The sequence below is a fragment of the Cavia porcellus genome, unplaced genomic scaffold (assembly GCF_034190915.1).
Source record: "Cavia porcellus strain 051 isolate PalLab524CR breed Dunkin Hartley unplaced genomic scaffold, mCavPor4.1 scaffold_31, whole genome shotgun sequence".
Classification (NCBI taxonomy): domain Eukaryota; kingdom Metazoa; phylum Chordata; class Mammalia; order Rodentia; family Caviidae; genus Cavia; species Cavia porcellus.
In genome coordinates, this window is record NW_026947514.1 from 35900150 (window position 1) to 35924497 (window position 24348).

At 34.0% G+C, this 24348-nt stretch overlaps 1 protein-coding gene and 1 pseudogene across 8 annotated transcripts in view; one reads left to right on the top strand and one right to left on the bottom strand.

Moving 5' to 3' along the window:
- The window catches only part of Fut8 (fucosyltransferase 8), a 409437-nt gene that overhangs the window by 275759 nt on the left and 109330 nt on the right, over positions 1–24348 (bottom strand). For 7 of the 8 annotated variants that reach the window (XM_063240896.1, XM_063240899.1, XM_063240894.1 and 4 more), the window contains one exon: positions 14007–14100. The exons of the other annotated variant lie outside the window; for it this stretch is intronic. The gene's annotated coding sequence lies outside the window, so the exon portion shown is untranslated. The remainder of the gene's footprint in view (positions 1–14006; positions 14101–24348) is intronic. 8 annotated transcript variants of the gene reach the window in all.
- On the top strand, positions 15039–15156 carry LOC111757595 (5S ribosomal RNA; annotated as a pseudogene).

Sequence of the window (24348 nt, forward strand, 5' to 3'; positions counted from 1 at the left end):
GTACAATAGATATTGTGAAATGGGAAGAAATCCTTTAAGAGGAACCAAGCTGAGGGAAAGGAGAAAAAAAGAAGGAAAAAGGAAAAAGTATATAGAACAATTAAAATAGTTATACTACTAGTTTCCCTTAGTTCGTTGAAAAAAAGTTTTGTGCTAATACCATTTGGATAATTTTTCATGCCTATATTTTATACTCTGAGTACTTTGAAGATAACAATATGCAATGTGCTAACTATTCTTATTTTCCTGTATTTTGTTTGGAAATTTTGTTTTATTTTTCTCAAAATAAAATAAAGAAGCCTTTCTCCAAGGTTGGTAGGAGTGTATACTGTAAAAGCACTGTAGAAATTAGGATGGAGAGTCCTCAAAAAACTAAAACTAGACAGGTGTGATGGTGCACAACTGTAAGTCCAGCACTCGAGAGGTACAAGCAGGAGAATCACTGCAAGTTAGAGGACAGCCCGGGTTACACAGTAAGATCCTGTCTCAAAAAACAAAACAACAAAAAAAAAAAAAAAAAGAAAAAGAGGTTCCACTCGACTCAGGTATTTCCCTTCTTGGTATCTTCCTAAAAATATTAAAAACATCATATCACAGTGATATACATACTACCATGTTTAAAGTGGCACAATTTTTAAGAGTTAAGTCTTAGAAACTGCCCAAACGGTCAAATGATCAATGGATAAAGAAGATCCAGTACACAATGAAGTACTACTCTGCCATAAAGGATAAGCCAAGCTTGAGACATTTCTAACTAAATGAATACACCTTAAGACCATACTCATACACACATACATGTTTAAATACCATGTTGTTTCTCTAGTGTGAGAAACAGAAGTGTAAATAAGGACCAAAAATGTTTAATAGGTATTAGGAAATGGGTACAAAATGTTCAAATGAAAAGGAGAAAATGGAGAGAAGAGAAAGGACAAGAAAAATTAAAAAATGACCAAGTACAAACTATGCTTCTGTAAATAAGCAGGGAGAAAGGGCTGAAGAGAGGGGAGGGAAATGGGAAAAATAAAAGAACGTATGTCATGTATGGGTACAAATCTCCTAGGATGAATATTATCATTATGTGTATCTAAAATGTATCAATAAAAAAATTTTAATCCTGAAAAGCATTTTTTAAAACTGCTCTTTGTATGTAAAAACAAAACAAAACAAAAAAAAAAAACAATTCTAGGTACTTTAGAATACAGTGAGCAACACATTTTAATTCTATCATTATTGTTGCTACCATATTAGTTGAGAAAAAAATCCTATATTTCATAGCAAAAGTGATGAAGTCCCATTTTAGAAAACTTGGTCTTCTCAAGGATGCCCTTCCCACCTTGGTAATGCCCAGAAGATTGATAAAGTGACACAGAGACATAAGGAAGGTGGGAAAAATGGGAGGAAACCTAATCTTAAAAGGGTCCCCACAACTTTTTGAGTTCCACCTCCAGGACTGCTAGTCAGGTTCTCACTGTGAAGGTCACAAAAATTCCCTCATATCCAGCAGTGGAAGGAGAAAAGGAAGCATTCTAGAATATGCCCACAGTACTATTTTTCCTAAAAGGCCTTCCTAAAAAAGTACTTTATCAGAACCTAACCAACTGGGATTTTACATAGCCAGCCTATTAGAGTTTTACAATACCTAACCAACCTAGGGCAACACAAATACCCAACCTTGAAGGAGGGAAATACACAACTTCCCATTTATTCGATGACAAATGTAGAAACATCCAGCTCAGGCTCACAAAAAAGACTGACATCTAATGACAGGACTATAGAACTTTCCCTCATCCTTCTCTTCCATTACCATCACATTAATTTAATTTCTATATCATAGTAAGGCTTAGAAATTAAAGAATTGCAAATCTCAGACCTCATTTAAGGGTTCTATAGAAAAATCTACAGACAATGAGTCAGACAAAAACAAGGACATTAAAGAAATTTTAGCCTGTGATACCACAGCTACAGCAAAGGATAAACATAGCCTAGCTCTTAGTCAGATAAACATAAAACATCACATTATATCTGTCAATCAACAAAAAATTTAAAGCATTATTAAAGCCACACACACAAACACACACACACACACACACACACACACACACACACACACACGAGAGGAAAGGAGAAAAGAAAGGAAGCCTGCCTTCCTCAAAAACAAACTTGGCAATGGCAGAGATTTTAGAACTATTACTACAAATTTTAAGTAACTACAGCAAATACACTAAGAGCCCTGGTGGAAAAAAAGAGGCAAAGTACATGTATAATATTAGTAGAGAAATAGAAACTGCAAAAATGAAAAGAAAATGCTACAAATCAACAAGATCATAATAGTAAAAACTGTCTTCAGTAATAAGGAAATAGGAACCTCAGAGAACACCAAGCAGGATAAATACTGAAATACTTACACACTGGTATATGATATTAAAACTGCCAAAAATTAGATACAGAAAAAATCTTGAAAAAAAGAGAAAAACAAAAATTGTAATTACATCATTTTCTCTTCTAAAATCACACAATCAAAATAAAGCGAAATATTTAAAAGTGTTCATAGAGAAAAGTACCAAACTAGAATTCAGAACCCAGCAAAAGTATCCCCTAAAAGTAAAAAAGAAATAAACATGCTCTCAAACAAAACTTGAAGGAAATAAAATTAGCTGACTTACCTTGTAAGATATGTTGAAAGAAGTTACATGAAGACAAGGAAAATTACACGGATTAAAAAAAAAACTTAAACCGGGGATAGTGGCTCATGCCTGTAATCCCAGCACTCGGAAGGCTGAGGTGGGAGGATCATTGTGAGTTCGAGACCAGCCTGGGCTACAAAGTGAGCTCAAGGCCAGCCAGAACTGCATAGCAAGACCCCATCTCAAAACAAAAAAAAAAAAAAAAAGACTTAGATTATTTAAATAAAGGAGGAATACAGAGAACACAGGTAAAATTAGACTAATTCAGAATAAGAAAAATAGAAGATTTATCAGATAATAATTTGTTCAAAATAATACAGGTTGATTATCCCTTCTCTGAAATTTCTGGGACCACAAGTATTTCACATATTGGATTTTTTCAGTTTTTGGAATATATATTTATATAAAATGAGATATCTTTTTTTGTCTTTTTGAGACAGGGTCTGGCTGTGCAGTTCAGACTGGTCTTGGGCTCACTTTGTAGCCTAGGCTGGTCTCGAACTCCAAATGATTCTCCTGCCTCAGCCTCCTGAGTGCCGGGATTACAGGCATGAGCCACCAAGTCCGGCTTATAATGAGATATCTTGAGGTGGAAACCCACCCAAGTCCACACTTTAATATATATAATCTGAAGGTATTTTATATAGTACTTTTAGTAATCAGTGTTTTATACTGTGACCAATCACACAGGTCAGGTAGGAAACTGTCCACTGATAGCATCATGTGGGCACTCAAAGAGCTTCAAAAAGGACCATTTGGATTTCAGATTTTCAGATTGGAATGCTCAGCCTACAATACATTTGGTGATTATAAAATATAGGAAAATGAAACAAATGACAGTAGTCTTTTGAGCGATAGGAAATAGGAATAGAAAATATTCTATTATACATACTGTACATGACACAGTATAGTATTATTTCAAAATTGAACTTGGCTTAGTTGTAAATATATAATTGCAAACTATGAAAATGCACTAAAAAATATTTTTTGGCAGTGCTGGAGAACAAACTCAAGGCCTTATGAATGCTAGGCAAGTCTTTCATGACAGAGCCATATTCTCAATCCTCCAAAAAACTTTTAACAAGTAAGTATACACAATATAATAAACAGGAGAGAAAATGAAATCACATAAAATAATTAATTAAAATGAAAGATGGAAACAGTAATTAAAAAGGAAAAAAAAATGAATGAATGACAGTCACAAATATGGCACTATTAATCCAGCTATATCAGTAATTATTTTAAACATCAAGTGGTCTAAATATACTAATTAAAATAGAGTGTTAGAGTAGATCAAAAGACTAGACTCAATTATACGCTGTCCCAAAAGTATCTGGTCCTAAATAAAGATGAGGATAAATGAAAAAGGAGTGGAGAAAGCTATGCTATGGTAAAAACTAATCACAAGAGAGTTGGAATAGTTGGGCATGATGGCACATGCCTGCAATTCTAGCACTTGGGAGGCTGAGACAGAAGGACTGCTGCAAGTTGGAATCCAGCCTGGGTTACAAAGTGAGGTCAAGGCCAGCCTGAAGTGCTTAGTGAAATTGTGCCTCAAAAAGACCAGGAAAAAAAGAAAAAGAAAAGAAAAGTTGGACTAGCTGTATTAATTTCAGACAGACCTGACTTCAAAGCAAGAAAAACTGTCAACAATAAAGAATGGCATCATATAAAACAAGGTTAACTGCCCAGAAAGGTGCACCTTACACGTATGCACCTAACGTCAGTGTCAAGTTCATGAAGTAAAAACTGACAGACCTGCAAGAAGAAATATATGTATTCACTAACACAGCAATTGATAAAAGAAAAGAATTAACAATGTTATTGAGCTGATAACACCACCAACCAACTAAATCTGATTTTATAGAATGTTTTAATCTGCAACACAGCAGAATAAACATTCTTTTCAAGTTCATGAGGAGCTATTCACCAAGTGAGACCATATTCGCAGTCATAAATAAACCTTAACAAATTTAAAAAGATAGATTTCAGGGCAGGGGTTGTATCTCAACAGTACAGTGTGTGCCTAGCATTCTCATAAGCCCTGGTGTTATGATTTATATCTAAATATCTCCCAAAGTCTCATGAGCTCATAGGTAGGGTTTCAGTGGTGACCAGATCATAGAGGAATGATACTCATCAGTGAATTAGCCCACTGATAACTTATAGCTAAATATGATGTTAGGAGGTACAGCCTAGTTGAGGAGGTGAGTCACTGGGAGCATGGCCTGGGAGGGTGTATCTCCTTCCCTCCTCTCTTGATCTTTGCCACTGCTTCCTGTCTGCCATGCCATGAGCAATTCTCTGTCATGCCACCCTGTCTTGGAGCCAGGACTATGACTATGAACTAAAACCTCTACAAACTGAACTGAAATAAATCACTCCTCCCTCAATTTGCAAGTGTGACTCCTAGACTCAAATCCTTGCACCATCAAAAATAGACATCACACAAAGTAAGCTTTAAGACTACAATGGAATTAAAACTAGAAATCTGTAAAAGAAGGACAGAAAGATAGCTGGAAAATTCCAAATTTGGAGAATATTTTAAAATGAATTAAAATGAAAATAAAAACAAAATTTGTGGGATACAGCAAAACAATACTTAAGAGTAAAATATACAGCACTGAATACTAATACTGAAAAAGAAAAATTGTAATCAAGCTACTCAAGAGACTTAGGCAAGAGAATCAGCAGCACAGTAGAAGGCTAGCCTCAACAAGATAGAAGACCTTGTCTCAAAATTTTAAAAAAGTATGGTGGATATAGCTTAGTATCCCCTGAGTTCAATTTACAGTATTGCAAAGTAAGTAAATATTTAAAGAAGAAATAATCTAAGCTTCTACTTTATGGAAATAGAAAAAAATACAACAAAGTAAGCAAAGAAAAGGTATAAAGAATGTTATAAACTATTATCTCCCATGAACATAGATGCAAAGGCCTTCAAAAATACTAGTAAATCAAATTATATACCACAACCAAGTAAGATTTAGTCCAAGTATATAAACAGGGTCAACATGTGAAAATTGATTACTGTAATGTAGAAATCAGGAAAAATTTATGGTCACATAAATAGATTCAGAAAAAGTATCTGATAAAATTCAATACTCATTCATGATTAAACAGCAGTAAAGTAGAAATAGAGAAAAATTTCTTTAACTTAATAAGTAAAATCTACAAAACAACTTTAACAACATCACGCCTAAGATCAGGAACAAAACAAAGATGTCCCCTTTTTTTTTTTTTTTTTGTCTTTTTCCTTTTTTTTAATCGGTACCAGGGATCGAACTCACGACTGCCTGCTTGCAAGGCAGGCGCTTATGCCGCTGAGCTAAATCCCCAGCCCCAAAGATCTCCCTATTCTTATTCCCACTCTTATTCAATATCATACTAGACACTCCAGTCAAAACAATATGACAAAGAAAAAGACAAAGGTATATACTGATGTCATGGTTTATGTCAGTGGCCCCCAAGCCTCATGAATTATGGACTTGACCAAATCCAGCATTTGTGATTGGTACCTTGTCTAACATTCCAATTGATAGTGTGAGTGTTACACCCACGTAGGGGTGGAACCAGCATAGGATGTAATGGCAGGAAGAAAGGGTGTGTGTATTTCTTTTCCGGTTTGTGCCTCTTGTTTGTAGCAGCTATGAATGCCTGCCCCACCATGCCATACTCCCTTGGAGCCAACTGAGTATGGACTGAAACCTCCAAGAACTGTAAGAAATAAACCTTTCCTTCCCTAACTTTGGGCATCAGGTATTTTGTCATGGAGTAAAAAGTAACTATGACAACTGACAAGGACAAAACTGCCTACAGCTTTACTGTAACACCTTGCAGATGATACACTCATCTAAGCAGAAAATCCCACAAAGAATGACAAATTCCAGAGCTACGAAGCAATTATAACAGTGTTGCAGGATTCATGGACACACATACAGAAATTGTATTTCCTATTCCAATTGTTCTGTAAACTTAAAACTGCACTAAGAATTAAAATCTACTTTAAAAAAAAACTTTCAACTGACACAGTAATACATTAATTCGGTAGACATGATCAAGCAAAAAAATGTAAATATTATTTTCCTTCTTTCCATTTTTCCCTATGGTGCTATGGGGGATGGCTGGGGCTGGAGTACAATCCTTATAATTCCTCAGGCATCTATGAGTCCAACAAGATAAATATAACACAGAATATGAACACTCCAGACTGTAAGAAATCAAACACACTCATACCCTACTTCTTAATCTTTACCAGTACCCAATTCTCTGAAACTGCAAAATACTTCCTACAATTTAGAGTAACTTTACTTTATAGATAATATCAGTACACCAACTGAACGTCTAAAATATGTAAAACTGCAAAGAAATACAGCTTGATTCAAGTCTAGATCATCTACCCTCAACTCTGCCCTAAAAAATAAATTTCTTAGGAATCATCAAAAGGTCAAGTTATTCTTTCTGATGAGGAAAAGAAACTTGAACATTAAGAATACATAGTAAAGCCTGTAATCCCAGAACTCAGGAGGCAGAGGCATGAGGATCACTGCAAGTTTGAGGTCAGCCTGGAATATAAAGTGAGCTTAAGGCCAGCCTGCATTGTATAGTGAAACACTATCTCAAAAAGAACAACAAAAATAATAATAATAATAGTAGTAATAATGTATAGTAAAAACATATGATCCAGAAGTATTTTTTTCTTTTTATTTAAAAAGAAAAAAGAAAGGAAATTTTTAAAAGCAGTAAAAGGGTACAAGCAATACAGAATTTCACGAAAAAAGATATACAGTAAGAAATCACTAGTTAATAGGTTACATAGTTATCTTAAAAACAGTTGTCCAAATTATAAAATTAAAACATAGAAAGTGAGCATTCATACAGTGAGACTGCAGACAGTTCCATTCAATGATCCAACAAAAGCTCAGTAATATGGTTTTCCATCCGAAAAAATTAAACATACATGCAGTTATATCCCTTAGACCACCTTCCTTTCCTCTCTTTTTTACAATAACAATTATACTCTTTGGGTTTTATTGCTCCCACAGTTCTTATTACTTTTTTTTGAAGAGAATAAAACCAAACATGACTAAACAAAACAGAGTCAGTTAGAACAGAAGGATAGGCATAGTACATGATGCAAAAATAGAATACCAGGTGATCAAAAATGATTACCATTGTGCCTCTTACTATTTTTAAAAAGAGTTGCCTATATCATCAGGTGTAACAGAATTGACCAAAACAGTACAGAACAAGACCAATAAAACCTACACTGGAGACCTTACAGGACTTCAAAAGAAGATAATAGTCAAACCATAATGGGTGTCATAGTAACAGAAGCGTATCTTTTTATAATTATATATTTAGCTTCTACATTTTGTCCCCTTCATTTCAGGTACTGCTCCACAATTACTGAAAACTATATTCAAGCATATCTTCTAAAGTCAGTCAATCACTATTGTTACGCCATCTAGTGATAGTCTTCCAATTGCCTAATGTCCACTGTAAAAGGTTGTTACACTTTATATCTAACTGAAGTGCTACATACAAACAGACTACAAGTACTGAGTGATTCTCAGCATGCTCTGGAATACAGTTTTGACTTTTTATTGTTCATAGTAAAATAAAATTCCTTGTTTTCTCCCAAATAAATTCTGACTATGCTCCTTTACAACAACACTTACTGAAGATCGTCAAAGTGATGTTGTTTCCCCCTACCACAATAAGCAACAACAGCTTTAAAAACCAAAAAATCAATAGGATGTGATAGTGATTTTTGTTGAGCTAACATCAAATAATTGTGGCAGATGGTATGATATTTCTAGGTACAAAACAAATAATAGTCTATTATTCACAACAGTAACAGTAGCCAAAATATCTTGCACTGGCTCCTTAAACTCTAATTTCTAAATCAGTGAAAGGAGAACATCAATACACAGCTATACACACAATGGTTTTCATTTCAGGACAAGAAATCTGAGCTTAAAGAACTCCAATAATTTAATGGCACTGTAACAAAATATGCCCAATCTTTATCCCAGGGGAATTACCTTAATCATGCTAGATAGTAAAAAAATTCATCCTCTGTCTCAACAGATATGCTCCTTTCAAAAACTGCTTCTATAGATTTTCTTTCAAAAAAAAAAAAAGTCACTAACAAAAGCTGTCAATGCTTCTAGTAAGTAGATACACAGAAACACAGAAAACCCGTAAGACTCAAGAGAAATGTCCATTCCTCCAATATCCATTTCCTTTGTCATAAAAGGCTAGATTTTTAAAGACTCAGGATGAAACTGGTATAACAGATGAGTAGACAATGTTTCAAGAAGAAAACACACAAGAAAATGAAATATTTTCTTCTCTCAAAAATCTGTATAAATCAAACACTTTAGTCTGTATAAATTAACACTTCTTATAATGTGGTTATTCATCAAATACTGCGAAGTAAACATTTATACATTTGAATCTTCTTTTGATACCTATGAAATAGTATCATAAATTCAATCACTAATTTTCTAGGCCAGGTAATGTTCATGAAATAAAACAAATTAGTAATTCTGAACCTTACCAATTATACCTGTTAGTATCTTTTATAAATAAAATCCTATAAAATAAATTATAACCCATCATTTTAGGATGGATTTTAAACTAGAATTCTGTTATGATTTAAATATGAAGTATCCCTCAAAGATTCCTGTATTGAAGTTTGATCCCCAACCCCACAATATTCAAAGATGATTAGATCATAAAGACACTAACCTCATCAACATATCCATTGATGAGTTCATAGCTGAATGGGCTGCCAGAAAGTGGGGCCCAATGAAAAGAAGATCACTAAGTTATGCCTTGGGGATTACATCTTGTTCATGGCCCGTTTCTTCTTGGTCTGCTTCCTGGCTGCATAGAATAAGCAGGTTTCCACCAGAATGTCTCTACCTTGCCATAGGCATAAAAGCAATGGAGCTAGCTGATTATAGATTGCAGAAACCATGAGCCAAAATAAACTTTTTCTACTTTGTCTCAGGTATCTTGCCACAATGACAAAAAGATAACAAATTCTAAGGTCCTTTTTATCTTAAGTGTATGTGAAGAAGGGGATCTTACTTAAAATCTATAAAATTCAAATTCATCTCAAAATGTTTTAAAGCTGTTACAAAATATGAGGTAATTTGCTCTATTTTTGTATCTGTATATTCACTATCAGACTATATTTCAAAAATAAGGTTTTTTTAAATCATTTAAATTGTGACCATTTTAACTTAAAAATGAAATAACCTAAATTAAATCAATTAAATTAGTTAAAATAAATTAACTTTAAATAAAGTAAACCTGACTTTTGCAAACTGTATTAAACTGAGAAGTTCAACTTTACCTCCACCCTTAAGCCAAGCAGTGATCTCTGGTTGAAACGGTAGGATGAAGAGTAATTGAGTATTACACTATATATTTGCAAGCAGCTGTATGATTAAAAGTGTATCACCTCACCTCTCTGGATCTGTAATTTTCATTAAGAGTTCATTTCACATAAAAATGTTACAAGAAGTCCATTTCCTCATCCTTTAAGAAAACTTATTTCTTATTTTATTGCCCTGTCAATCTTGGAGAATTCACAAAGTTCTTTAATGAACTCCAAGTAGCCTGATGAAGGTGAGACTAAGTAGTAACATTTACTATAAAACAGTTCCTTTAGAAAATAACAAAATCTAAAGTTAAGTTTAAGAAGCTCAATTATCTATTTGAAAATTCAGAAATATATATATATATATATACATGAAATTCTAATACATTTTAGGAAATATATTTTTTCCCTAATTTGGCAAATAACAATCTATTATTTCTACATGTTAGCTATAGATTATGCTTATTTCAAGATCTTTGGCAAATAACAATCTATTATTTCTACATGTTAGCTATTCATATTGATGGGTACTGCTAGCCTGGGGTTTAGCTACATCCTCCCAACTTGGTACTGGACCCAGAGAAACAACTTATCTCTCCAAGAGTAACTCCTATGTTCTCATAACCTCACATAGCCTTTTTGCACGTGCTCTGAGCCCTCTTCAATCCCAGGACTCCACAAACACCCAAGCCTCCACTCCCAGCCCCCAGTAAATCTTTCTGTCTCCTGTTTTACACAGGCAGATGCTCCTTCAAATTTATGGTTAATATGGCACTTTGCCCACCTCCCCCAGCCCAAACTGATAAAAGTAGTCTCACTTCTGTGTTTTCATTTGAGAGCCTCTGTACTCCCTGCCCCATGAAGCTCTCCCATGCCCACATCAAAGGCCTCCTCATTTATCTCATCTCTCTCATTTTCTCTGCTGCACTTCAGACTAAGTGCCAGAAATACTCAATCACATATTTTTCCTACTATTGCCTTTCAGTTTCAGCCTCTCTAAAGTTGTATTCAAAAGTTCTGCCAAATACCTTATGTGGTTAATGACATTCACCAAAGAAATAGCTCTAATCCTGAAGAAATCATAACTTGTGAGCACAACAATGTCTTGATTCTGGATTACAGTTGGCCAATGACAAAATAATAAGTATTCTTTATCAAAAAATGCTTGGATCCAGACACGTTTCAGATTTCAATCTTTCAAATTTTGCACTATGTGCATATACACGTTAGGTATTTTAAATATGGGACCCATGTCTAAACACAAAACTTATTTGTTTCATCTATACCTTGTGTACATAGCCTGAAGGTAATTTTATACAACAGTTTTGCGTGCCTATATTCTAATTATGATCTGCTACATGAAGTCAGGCGTACAATTCTCTGCTAGTGGTGTCATGCAACATTCAAGTTTCAGAGCATTTTGGATTTTGGACTTTCCAATTAAAAATGTTCAACCTATATTCTATCTCAGAAACTCCTCTTAATGCTCTCACTCTGGCTAAGACAGAGAAATTTTGCCCATTAAAAAAAAATTATCCATTTGAGAATACACCATAACAAACTAGTGGATTCACAGATTCTATGCTAGCAGAATTCATCTATAAAGTTTCAGAAACAAGACAACAGTTTTATGTCTAGCCTTTGAGTCAAAAGAAGATCGCAGAGGATCGCAAGTTATAAATTGAGTCTAGGGCACATCCAAAACTTGTTCTCATCCTGCCCTTTAGCCAGAATGGAACAAGACAAGGATTCACCTGATTCTACTCACAGCTGGAAGCCCTAGGGCTAATGACTGCCATGGCACTCACCAGGAGTTGGATGACCAGCTGAAAACTAAAACATCTGGGAAAACTATGCTTTGCTTATTTCTCCCCCGTCTCATCCTTATCGTTGTCCTTGTCCTTACAAGAATGCTTTGTTCTTACTAGCCCACTGCAGTCTCCATTACTATTCCTGGAAACACCTACTGCCTTTCACCGACTAACCTTGACTCAGATAAATACCAAGGTTCTGGGCACCATGTCGCCTTTTGTTCCCTGAAAAAAACTGACTACCCCAGATTCCTGCCTGCACCTTATTTTGTCTCTTGGTCTTCCTTCCCACCTTGTACCATTAACACTTGGCAGACTGAGGACTCACTGCAGGGGTCCCTGATAACTGGGGCCTTAGAAAGGGTCCCCAACATAACACATACTCTCTGTATCTACATATATTTTCTATGTCTATAGCAAATAATGAACTGATTCCTCATAAATGTTCAGATATTTTAAGCTACCTTTGTTTTTTAAAACAGGGTCTTGTTATATGGTTTAGGCTGACCTGCAACTCACTATGTAGGCCCATACTAGCCTTGAATTCAGAGAACCCTCCTGCTTCTGTCCCTCCCTAGTTTTGAGATCACTAATTATCCATTTCAGAATACACCATAACAAACTAGTGGATTCACAGATTCTATGCTAACAGGATTCATCTTCCACACAACAGTATCCTCTTTTTCATTCCAAATATTCATTTAACAAATTTTAAATTGATTTTTAATGCTCAATCTGTACCCTTTAAAGTAAAATTTTACAATAGAGGAATTTGTACATTTGATTTTATAAACATGTAACTTTGGGACTGCCAAAAAGAGGTTTAACTGTATAAAACAACCTGTATATTCTTCATCTACCATTATAGAAAGTTACTGATTTCTGAAAAATCAGGAAATACCACAAATTCCAATATACCCCCCCCTAAGTTGTGCATCACTTCTTTTTCTGTAAACAATTTTCAGCTGACTATTACTGGCATGTAAGAAAATGAAGTCACATATCTGTTCTATTATTTTTCTGGTAACATTTTAAAGACACTTTTAAAATGAAATCCAACCCTAGCCCAATTAAGTCAGTGTCATCTTTTTTAACAACAATGAAAAATACTTTTAAAATAAAGAATATAGAAAGATGTATTTATTTTTTTAATGAATGACTCCAGCAGCTTTATAATCACCTACTTTTAAAAGCCCAAATAGCCATCAACCAGTGAACAGACAAGCTGTGGGATAGCTCATACAGTGGAACACTAACCCTCAATAAAAACAGAACTACTGCGACAAACACGGGACATGAATGAACTCAAATGCATGAGAAACCCTAATTATAAACAAAGACCAAAGTAAAAGACAATAGAAAGTAGAGAGCGAGATCTCTTTCAAATAGCAAGGCAGCCAAGAAATGGAAAGAGAGAGAGGAAGGGAGGGAAACAGGATGAAAAAGTAATTAAGATGTGTTGAGTGCATGTACCAACTACACACAAGGATGTAAACATTATATACTTCAAGCATGTGTTAATAAAACAACAAGAGACAGATTTTAAAAGCTATATATTACATGATCCCATGTTAACGCTACATTGGATAAATTACAGGAACAAAAAACAGATCACTGAGTAGTTGCCAGGGATTGAGATGGGCGGAGAAGTTGACTAAGAGACAACATGAAGAAATCTGATGGTTATGAAATGTTTTAACTATGGTGATGAGTATTTGTCAAAATTCATAGATTGAACACTAAAAATAAATAAAAATGTTCATGTGTGACTAAAACATAGACAAGAAACCCTCAAAAGCTAGGATAATTTATTTTCTACATCAAATAAACCATGATATTAAAGTTCAATCTACCACCTTTATAACTAGTTTTACCCAGTTTGATGCTTTGCAGTATAAAATTATTAGATATGAAGAAAAGTATTTTTCATTTTACACAGTAAAGATTATACACAGTAGATAATCAAAAATATTTCTTAATATACAATTCAAAAGAATTAAGACTGATTTGCTCTTTTACTATAGGTACTATAGGTACCTATAGATGTAGCTTTAAACAAAATTATTTACTGCTCAAAATGTAGTAAGGGAAGCACTGTCCACTAAATGTACTAACCTGAATTTGTTCAATCAATAAAGGCAATAAAGCACCTTATGTTGAATGAAAACACCACCAGAGTCTTTGACGTCCTCTTAGCAAAAGCAGCAACCTAGAACCAAAAAAAATATCAGTATAAACTCTAATCAAATTTCAATTACCATTAAAATACTTTTTAAAAACCTTTTATTTTCCTTTATATAGCCAGTCATAAATGTAAATTCACTTCAACATTAACCCATTCTGCAAGTAGGGCTTTCAAAATGTCAACAAAGAACAGATTTTCGTTTTGCAAATTACACCAGATTCGGTGCCTTCATAGTCTCTTCATAGTTCTCTAAAAGTCAGCATCCTTAGAATCTACTTTGTGAATACAAAATTATTTCATTTTCTCTACTGTTAAACATACAGAGCAATCAAGGTCTCTGTTCTTTTTATTTTTTTTATTTTGAAGAGAATAAAACCAAACGAAATAAAACACAATAGAGTTAAGCAAAACAAAACAATGAACATAGTACAAGACTTCAAAACAACATACAAGGAAATTAACAATGTCTACCATAATGCCTCTTGTTTATCTTCAAAAGAACTGCCCATACAATCAGGCATAATAATATCAAACAAAATAATACAGAATAATGTCTCTTTTCTGTAGACTACAGCTTGCTGTCTACACCTCAATAGACACCAATGCTCTACAATATACCAGAGTTTGCTATCTTCTATACAAACCTCCAATTTAACCTGCTTCCACCGAACAAGTTTATGATTCTCATCTGTCACTCTAAAATACACTTTTTTTTTTTTTTTGGAACAGGGACATTTTCACCTTTATCCTGTATGTCAACCAAAGCACATCTATCACCATCATCAAAAGCCAGACCCTCTGTAATTTCCTATCTGAAACTGATGTAATTATTCTACTCCATTAATCTTTGCTACTTTTCTAAATTACATAGGTAGTAGACCAGAGAGTCTATCTCCTCTTTTTCTTCCTTTGTCTCTATTATCTAGCACCATGTTTGACACAGTAAAGAATCAGTATGATAAGCCAACAAGAAAACTGTCTTAACGTGCCTGATCTCGTCTGATCTCGGAAGCTAAGCAGGGTCGGGCCTGGTCAGTACTTGAATGGGAGACCGCCTGGGAATACTGGGTGCTGTAGGCTTTAAAAAAAAAAAAAGAAAGAAAGAAAGAAAACTGTCTTAAAGATTCACATACCAAATGTTCACTGCATATTTACTTTTGTGGAAGTCACTTGGATACAAAACCCCAAGAATCATAAAAATATAATACTTTATAAGGAAATGTCTATCATTTACGTTACTAATGTGTTAAATGAGATTATTTACATTACTAATGTGTTACATGAAATTAATATTACTAGTTATGAGCAGTTTGTTTTCCATTGACACCAAAGTTTACTGAAAACAATTTTAGGTAATTGGAACTAACAAAGAAACACTACCACCAATTTAATTCACCACAAAGGGAATCCTATTATTTCCATTTTAAATTCCAAAAGTCAGAAGTCTTTCTTTAGGCTGGGTATGCAGCTTGGTTGTAGAGTGCTGGGACTGCCTTGGGTTCAAGTCCAGCCTGTGCAACTAAGCTACTTTTTGAGACCCTGTCTAAAACTAAAAAGGGCTGGAGAATACCTGTTACCTCAATGTGAAGGCCCTAGGTTCAGTTTCCAGACTCCACCCCCCCCTATAAAAAAAAAAAAAAAACAATAAATCACCTCAAACAAAATCATAAGTTCTGTCGGATGGTGATGGAGGGGGCGGTCTTATTGAGACAAGGTTTCACTATGCAATTCAGGCTGGCCTTAACCTCCCTTTGTAGCCCAGGTTGGCCTCTAACTCAAAGCAATTCTCCTGCCTCAGCCCCCCGAATGCAGCAATTACAGGTGTGCATCACCATATCCAGCTTATTGTTTATATTACATTATCTCATTTGACTGAACTATTAAGAGAAAACAAACCACTCCCAAAGCCCATAAACATGTAACTCCTAAATAGACATGAAATCTAAAGTCAGCCAAGATTCACTATAATTCATTCTAATTTCCCCCTAAAAGTCTGTCAGTCACCCACAATAATCTAGTACTGTGGGATAACAGTACCAGATTTACCTTCATATAGTAAACAGCTACAAAACTAGACAAAATATATAATGTAGTACTTTCAAGACAGTGAACAAAAATTAAAATTAATGCAGTGGCCAAAGATACAGCTCAACAGCACAAACAACTGCCTGCCAAGAGCAAGGTCATAAGTTTGAACCCCAGTACCAAAAAAAAAAAAAAAAAAAATTAATGCAGGACTGTGTTCCTTAAGAGAGAAACAAACTGTTGCCCTGATCCATGCATGCCTTAGGAGTTCATTATCATGGAGATGGCAGAAATTACTGGAGTAACATATCACAAGGAAAATGGCTATACAGAAAAAGGGTCCAGACATCTACACATCTCCACTTAAGGTGAAATACCAGGACACCAGGCAAAATTCTGCTGTCAGAAGCTTAAAAATGAAAAACAGTATTGATAGTAAGCTGAGAGACATGAGAATTTCAACCAGCCATGGTAGAGACTTCATGTACACAGTGGGCAATAAAGAGATCTCTGTAGAGTTAACTTAGTCCTAAAATAAAGACTGTTCTTAAACCCAAAAGAATTTAAAAACAAGTCTTGTAGACTAATATAACAGTCACTGAACACCTGTAACAACCAGCCAAAATGGAAAACCTCCTAATTTAAGAGGCATCTACCAAAATATTCAAAAGGGTTTTGTTCAAGTAGTGGAGCAAATCATTAAATAGTCCCATTTAACAAGGAATAAAAGCAGTATTCAAAGGAAAAATTTTTTTAAAAATCTTTCCAAATGCCAGGAATTTAGTTCAGTGGCATAAGCACCTGCCTGGCAAGCACAAGGTTGTGAGTTCGATCTCGGTACCAAAAAAAAAAAAAAACCTTTCCAAGTAACTAATACATCTAGAAAACCTCTCAAGAATACTTACAGGAATACAAACTATCTTGAACCCAGCAAAGTAAAATTTATACTGTCTTCTTTTACATGCCTGATAAACACAAACAGATTACTAAGCAATTTTTTCTAAGGCTGAGGAACCATAATGAGAGAAACATCAATCAAAACCAACCAAAAATAACAGTTGATAAAATTGGGCTAGGGCATTAAAAGATATTACACATGTGTCCCATATATTTTAGAAGCCAAAGGAAAGATGAAACATATTAAGATATGGGGGAGGGGACCTAAACTGAAATTAAACTACAATACTGGAGATGCTTTACTTAGTAATTTCGTGAAGAAAGTTTCTATTTTGCATCGTGGATTCAGGAACTCTGTGAGCTAATATCATTCCCTCAGTTCCTTTTGAATGGTTCTTCCCTGGCCTCATGTAATTTCTGCATACACATGCACTGATCAACACTCAGCTAAATCCTCCAGAGACTTCTACAGCCCTACAAAGTTCTCTCTCCCTGGCTCTCTCCTTTCTGGTACTCCATCCTGTGAATTTGAGCTTTCTTTCTTTCCAGTATCTCAGTTCCACCTCTTTAATTTAGGAGGGATTTCTAAACTCTTCCTAAATTCTGCTGCCCTGATCCATACCTTAAAATTCTCCTCAGGCAATAGCTACAGTGACCGTAAGCTTGCCTTATTTATTTCCTGTTTCTCAGGGATCAATGATTTTTGCTGCTTACAAGTAAATATCTTGAGAACTGTTTCGATATTTCATACAGTTTTTTAGTTGTTTTAGGTGGAAGAGTATCAATCCTTGTTCAGGCTATCTTGACTGAAAACACTATTTTGTTTTCTATAAAAAGAGGGCTATGAGCTAAATTAACTTTGTGACAGCATCACATGTGCAAATTTTCTAAAAACTGTATACGTTCAATTAATACCATTCATATATTACTATTCTGATGCAAAGAAGCACAGATATCAGATCCAAGAGAGATAAAATAGGACTCATAAGGAAACAAAAAATATTACCATATTAGAAACTAAAAGTATATAAGTTCATATTATCATAGGGAGCTGAGTTAGGCAGAAATATTATAAGGAGTGGGCTGAGCCTTTGAGGGAGTCAGAGCAAAGATGAAATCTCATTACAACTGTGGCTGCAAGTGCTTCTAACAGAAGTAATTAGAGGTCAGGCCTTAAGATAAAAATGGAATGACCAGGCCTAAGGCAAGTGGTAACACTTGGATCTAATAAAAGCTAGATAGACATTAGTCAGTTCTATGGGAGAAGAATAGCCTTGGACTTATTACTTCCTCAAAAGTTCTTTGTTCTGTCCATGTACACTTGCTATGTTACTTGCTTCCCTATTGGACCAATATTACCCAAACAACTATGCTTGTAGCTATATATAACCCACACTGTACCCACATGGTTGTGCTCTATAAAACTTGCTCTGAGAAGTAGGGTTCTCTACATCCCACTCAGGACTGACCTTACCTCTCAAGAGCTCTATCTCTCCATCTCAATAAACACTTCCTATTTTTTTTTCCCCTCCTGAGGCAAGGTTTCACTACATAGTGCAGGTTGGCCTTGAACACAGTGATTCTCCTGGCTCCGCTTCCCAAGTGCTGGGATTACAGCTGTGTGACATGACACCCTGTGATATTTCCTACTCTTAACTTCTGTTTTTCCTTAAAATTCATTTTTTAGTTTTGGAGAACACAAAATCAGCATAGCAGATATCAAGCAGGTTAAGAGTTATTATATTCCCTTGTATCATAGAAGTCTTAATATCATTTCCCATAGCAATAACACATGGTAGAAAAAAGATTAATCATGAATGTGAAATAGGCAGGTCCAAAAATGAGCACTCAGCAATAAGCAATAATAAGTCAACATAAGGAAAAACTCATTTTAGAAAAGATATAAACTGAAAGATTTCTCTGAAAAAAATGTACTGCGATCACAGATGCAGTGTATGTTCTCATATCTGTTCCAATCAATATATGGAAAAAATTATTCATTTGTGAGGAAATGCTATATTTATCATTAACAGCACTGAAATTTAGGCCCAGTGTTGCAAGATTTGCTTATAGACTAACCAAGGAGAAATATACTAAAGAAATAGAAAAACAAAGTAGCAGAAGTATTGGGGGGGGGACATGATAGAACTTGATAAACATCTTAAATTCTCTCCATGATAAGTAAGGTCTAAGGAAAGAAAACTCCTTTAGAAGACTCTTACATAAAGTATAAAGAAAAACAGTTAAGAATCACAGATTTTATTTTTAATCTGTAGTGTTGAGTAGTCAGTCATTTTTATCCATATTGTTAGAAAGAAGATTATGAGCTAAACTGAGCACATCCTGGGCGAGAAAAAGAAAAACAGCAAGCAGCCTATGATTCTCATCTTCAAAGAAATAATGATCATATTCTTAAAAAGCAAATTACGTACAAATTATATGTAAAACAATGAAATATCTAAATTTTGGGGAAAATTACATATTTAACCGTTAATAAAAAGAACTGGGACAAATTGGTCACTTTTAAGTAAAGTAGTAATATATTTGTAATAAAAGTTTATTCACCCCTAAGTGTGTAAATGCTGCAAATATGTAAATAAAAAGCTAAATTCAAGACAGGCACTACTAAGTCTCACTACATCAATGGTTCTAAAGCTATTCAGGTAACACAAATCCAGACTTCAAACAGGTATTATTATGAAGATGAGACTACCAGACTGAAGTGGGGTAGGGAAAGGGAGTGACAGACTAAAGAAGGCTGCTTACAATGCACTACTACTAGTAGTACTAAAAATTGTACTACTAGAAATTGACCAACCTAAATATAATATGGGATATGCCACTTCTGGCTTAGATTTTTAAAAATTTTACAGTAGTATCTCCATGTCTTCGAGCTAAGAACCAGAGAGAGAAAACTCAGCCAAGTGTGGTGGCACAGGCCTAGAACCCCAGGAGGCTGCGGCATAAGGATCTCAAATTTGAGGCCTGCCTACACCACACAGTGAGTTCAAGGGCAGCTTGAATTACAAAGCATGTGAGACCCTGTCTCAAAGAAGAGAAAAAAGCAGGGTGGGAGAAACAGAGACACAGACAGAGAGAGACTTCACAGAGACACTAAACCTCAAAGGAAGAAAAGATACTGATAAGGGTGTTTCTTTCCCTCTCCTTTCCCAGTAGCACTCTAGTGACTGCTTTAACAAAACAAGCTGCAATTCTTTCTGTATTAGCAAATAGAAATAGTTAAGTTGGATAACATTAATGGAAAAAAAGTGTTAATAAAAACTTAAGAGATAAAAATAAATTTTAGGAATAAATGAAGTCTATCCCAACATATTAATTCATCATAAAAGTGTCAAATTCTTCTTTATTGGTATCTATTTCCTATAATTTATCCTGCCATTAAAATAAAAGTCAGAAAATAATACTTTTCTTCTTTTCATATGCTGACATGGTTGACATAAACCAATGCTAAATCAATTTTGTCCTAAATTTTGTCTACTTTGTTACCAATCCATACAGCTCACTTAAATATTTACTCATATTTCCCTACATAAATCTGCCTTAATTTATAAAATACATTTTACATTGGAAAATCAGCTCCCACCTTTGGCCTCCTCTTTGTCAAGCCCTGTATGCCAAAAATCCCTAAAAACAACAGAAGTGACTTCTGTCATCCTTGATTCATAAATCTGTTCAAATAAATTTGCTTTTAGAATCAATACTCAGCTAAATCCTCCGAAGTGACTTCTACAGACCTTCACACTTCAATATACCATCAATAAAATAAAAACAAGAATTCTAAAAAGCTAGAAAATTTCAATTATCTATTTTTGCCAAGATCCTTTTATAGTTAATATCTCAATCTTAAATCAGAAGGCTAAATACCAAAATTTCTAGCAGTTCTAGTAATATCAAACAGCCCTTCAAAATTCCTACAGGACATGACAAATCAGCTCTATCTTGAGGTCTTCCCCCTCACCAGGGACCAAACTTATGACCTCATGCTTGCCAGGCAGGTGCTGAGCCACTGAGCTATACCGCCATGCCTTCCTACAGAACATAATGTAAATTTCTAAATCTTTTTTCAACTTGCTGTACACTGTAACTGGCTGCTTCCCCTCTCTCCATCGCCACAACTGTTCAGACCATGACGGCAGAGCCCATATTATTCATCTTTTTATAACTTAGTGATTTGTAGCACACTACCTTAACAAATATTTTCTGTTCACCAATATCCTTTCTACCTATCTCACAAGAATCCAAAATTAAATAGCATAGGATCTGTGACAGTACTGTATGAAATAAAAATGTTTCACAGAAGTCAAATGAATTTCATTTCATTATTATCTATGATTATCCTAAATCTTAGCTGACAAGTAGTGTGTGGCACACTCTAAGGCACAGGATGGAACAATGACTCTTAATAGGGGTGAATCCAAAATTTGATAGTGGCACTCCACAGGCTACTTTTCTCTGTGCCCTTTCTATAGATTCTAGAATTCACCTACTCATAGTAGAAATTTTTATCAACTCTGCCCCACACTCTCACAGCACCCTTCACCATACCCTAAACATTATCTTAAGTTTTTATGGTTTCTAGGACAAATTCGATTTCTAGATTCTAGTCTATAATTCATAGAAATTGGCACTTTTATTTCCCCATTTTCAAGCTAGCTCATCCATTACCAGACAAAACACACAGGTGGATTCAATAGGTTACAGTTTTATTACCTAACAATACACCACATCTCTGTGACACTGACATTGCCTTTCTAAAATTCCAAAATAAATGTACAGTAACCCCCTTAGCTACACTAATTTAAGTCGGATACCAGATATGCAAGATCTGGGTTACTGCACCTTTCAGGAACACGTTCTTGCACTGAAAAAAAATTCTGAAATAAAAATGGAAACGCTTATTTTCAAGTCTCTAATATTTAGTCCTAAATATCAATTTACAACAGAATCTTAGAAATGACAATATTATAGATTTCTGGTTATATTTCTGTAGTGAAGGAATTGGAAATAAATTGCAAAGGTCTCTCCCAGTTCTAAAATTCTTGAATTAAAAACCTGAACTACCACGAACTAGGAACCATTAAAATTTTACTTACATTTCAACCAAATTTTACTACTTGCTACTAACCATGCCAATAACATCCAAAGTAATTCAACCAGACAAAACACCATATAAATAACCATTACTAGAAATTTGTCTTTAATCTTTCGTTTAAAAAAAAAAGTCCAAAAACGTCTTTTGATTCATTACTATAAAACAGAGATGTTTCCCTAAAATGCTTCAACATTATCAAATGTACAATGATTACACTTCCCTGACTTATTATAAACTGAAAATTGTAACTTCTATTCACCAAGCTGAAAAACAAACTCATGAAATTTATTTCCAACACCAATTCAGGTCACTTTCAGCACCACTACATTTTTTAAAAATTCTTTTTAAGCTTTAGAATAGTTTTTGATTAACAGAAAAACTGCAAAAATAAGAGTTCCAATATATCATGCACCTATATCCCATTAATGTTGATACTTCGCAATACTATGGTACATTTACCATAATTAATGAAACAGTTATTATTGGTAAATCTCCCTATCTTTCAGATAAATATACAAAAATATTCCAAAAATTCCAAAACAAAACTTCAAAAAGAGCAGTTGTAGACATACAACTCAATGAAAGACATAGAGTAAACAGAATACACACAGAAAATATAAATAACTGTTAACACTAAGATCAAGCATCTGCAACAACAATAAATGCAGAAAATAATTTTTCAAAAGAAATTTTCAGGTTGGCTCATGAAGCAAAAACAACTGTATGCTTGTATATAAAGATACACAACTGAAGCAAAGTAACTGATAAAAGATAAAAGGGAAAAGAGATAAATAACAGGTGTAATGGGTAAATACAATCAAAAAGAGTGAAGACTATGATCTCAGTAAACCATCAGTTAAAATTCAGGCCATAAAGCATGTAACAAGAGAAGTCTTACTTTATGATAAAACCCAAATTAACAATGAAGAAAACAAAAGTTACACATATCTTTGATTTATCAAATAGCATAGTCACAATTTACAAAGCAAAAATCTGTAATACATACATGGAAAAATTAATGAGAACAGAGTAATACTAGGTAAAGCAAATACCTAAATAATGTAATCAATAATGTAGAACTATACTGAATTTATTATACTGAACTTTGTCCTCTGATAAGAATTTATTATACTGAACTTTGTTCTCTGATAAGAATTTATTATACTGAACTTTGTTCTCTGATAAAAGAAAATAATCTCTCCAAATGGATACTAACTATTCAGAAAAACTGACCATATACAGTCATCAATCTCAAGTTTAATATAGTAGAAATAACAAAAACTACATTCTCTCATCACTGAGCAATAAAACTACATATTATAAACTGCAATAATGAAAAGCTTTTCCTCCTTAAAAAATTTATTAAAACTTGTGAATGTAATGGAAAATTCAAACATTTTCTTTAAAAAGTTCTCAAAAGATAAAAAGCAAAATATTAAAAAGAAAACCCACATAACTTCTAGATGAAAACATGAAAGTTATAATCTGTTTTAAAAGTTTAGAAGTGACTCAAAATTAAAATGAAAAAAATAATCAATAAATCCAACAATAAATACCAAATTTTTAAATGTGTAATTTAAAATTTCTAGTTGCCAAATGTGGCTCATATTAATCTCTACTAGACAGCACTAATTTAGACTCTGACCCAACAACTCTTCAGCCCTGTGACCATCATGAAGATAAAGTTTAAAAAACACAACAAATGCAGGTTATTTGTTGAGAAATTATTTGAGATAGAAAAGATCAGAATACTCAACCAGTAACTGGTTGAATAACTTTTAAATAAAATACAAGAAATATTATACAGTTGTAAAAAGAAAGAAAAAAAGTTCTATGCAATGATACTGCAGTACTTTCCAAGATAAGTACATAATGAATAAATATTACATAAATAAAGTAGGGAACACCATCAATATTAAGATTTTCCAGCTTTTAACAAAACAAAAACATAGATATATTTTGTTTCTCTAAAAGAAACAAGAGAAAATAGTAAAAAAAAAAAATTAAAGTTATTTAACATGAAACATGAGAAAGGGATGAGAGAAAGAGACAAGAATGGAGGTAAAGACTCATCTAAATATATCTTACTGAACAGCTTTGATTTTTGAATGATTTTACATATTCAAAAGTAAAATTAAATAAAAAGGAATAAAAACAAACAAATGTATACTGGATTGGTAAATTTACTTTCAAGGATAGGACTCTGGCTCCAGAATGCACTAATCGGATGTATTGTA